Consider the following 1,771-nt stretch of genomic DNA (forward strand, 5'->3'; position numbering starts at 1 on the left):
TGCTCCTGCACGCCCCACACTGGGGATCAAGCTGCAACCCAGGCATGTGCCCTGCCCGGGAATCGAACTGGTGACCTCCTGGTGCCTGGGTTGACGCTCAACCAACTGAGCCGCGCTGGCCGGACAGATTTCTGTCTTATAAGGATGCCGGTCACGGTGGATGTGGGCCCACCCTGGTGACCGCATGTCAGCTTGGTGACCTCTGTGAAGACCTGCCTCCACACAAGGTCACATTCTGGGTGCGGGGGGTTAGGACTCCAACATATGGATTTGGGGGGACACAATGCATCCCATAGCAAGATGGTGACCGTTTGAGCGGAAAGGGGTTTGGGACAGAGATAGCGTGGGCTACATGCGTGACGTTGCCGCGGGTTCTGCAGGAGGAGGGGGGCTTCCCCGCAGCCTTGCCTCCCGGCCTTGGGGAGCCGTTCCATGTGAGCGGCACTGAGTTAATTTGAAAATAGGTCAACGGGATGTGAGGTCATTTGAATTCTCGGGCATTTTAAAGGAAGCCTTCCCTTTCCCGCCTGCCCAGAATTGGCTGTGCTCATCAATTTCATTTGCATAATTTCAAGCATCATTAACAGGACATGGCACGAGGAAAAATTACCAGGCTCTTCCTCCACCCATGAGTGAGATCGGGTTGAGTGGGAAATTAGCTGACTTAACTGGCAGATGATGGGCCTGGAGAGGAGGATGTCTAAGGAAGTGGGCACGGAGCGGAAATGGCTGTCACGCTCGCGGCCCCAATGGAAATCGGCGTCCTGCCTTTTTGTCGCTCCATGTTTGTCCAGGGGAAGTCCCGGCGGGGGTCCCCAGAGAATGACGAAGGCAGGGACCCCGTCCCCCCCAGCCCGGCTTGACTGAGCCGCCTCCGGCTAAACTGTCTGAGGAGCCAGCCAGGGCCACGCCTGGGGCTTGAACCCACTCTGATGTGGCCGTGACCGGCTCACCAGGCCGGAACCAGGCCGCACGAGCCAGCCCCAAGCAGCCGCCGGGCGCCGGGCGGCCGTTCTCTGAGGGCGGGAGGAGAGGAAAGCTGGGGAAGACCTTGAATTTGGGCTCAGACCAGGTTGCATTAGAGGTGCCCACGTGGAGGCGGCTGGGTGATGGGCCCAGGACTTAGAATGGAATTCAAGTGTCGGTGAAATTGCCGAGGGATAGGAAAAACCTAAAGAAACGGCAGCATTTCAGGGCCTCGTTGGTGATCCCACCCGCTTCCCAAAGTAGCTCGTTCGATGCCCAGTTAGCCCCCCGGCCACTTGGGGAGAGGCAGTGGCCTGCTGTCCTCACGGCCGTGGGAGAGAGCCGGGCAGTGCCCTGGTGCTCAGGGGGCCTGGGCTGGGGCAGAGGGTCCGCCGTGGGCTCCCAAAATGAGACAGATCCGGCCTCGGCGTGTGAGCACACTTTGTAAGAAGGCTTTTCCATGAGGTCCTTCCCACAGCGGAGGGAGGGCGATGACTCGTTTGTCCCAGAATTGGAGCGCTGCCTGGAGAGGTTATTTCCAGCCTCGGACCACAGGCCCAGGGAGAAATAAACCCGAAGAATTTTAGCCGGGAGAGGTCCGGGGGGATCCGCCCGAGCACAGTGTGGGGGAGGAGGCGGACACGGGACATTCGGGGTCGGTCAAGGCCGCCAGCAGGTCCGCGCTGGCCCTTGGGCCCAGGAATTCTTCTCACGGGTCCCCCAAGGGGCTCCGGGGGTTCTCATGCGCCTTCCAGCGAGGCTTCTGGACCACAGAACGGGGGGGCAGGGGAGGGGGGCAACTGCA

The 1,771-nt window shown here is 60.7% G+C and overlaps 1 protein-coding gene across 1 annotated transcript in view; it reads left to right on the forward strand.

The window, feature by feature from the left end:
- Positions 1 to 1,771, forward strand: part of MGAT5B (mannosyl (alpha-1,6-)-glycoprotein beta-1,6-N-acetyl-glucosaminyltransferase, isozyme B) — a 54,476-nt gene that overhangs the window by 42,656 nt on the left and 10,049 nt on the right. The gene's annotated exons all lie outside the window — the stretch shown is intronic.

The sequence above is a fragment of the Myotis davidii genome, unplaced genomic scaffold (genome assembly GCF_000327345.1).
Source record: "Myotis davidii unplaced genomic scaffold, ASM32734v1 scaffold274, whole genome shotgun sequence".
In the NCBI taxonomy this organism is placed as follows: Eukaryota; Metazoa; Chordata; class Mammalia; order Chiroptera; family Vespertilionidae; genus Myotis; species Myotis davidii.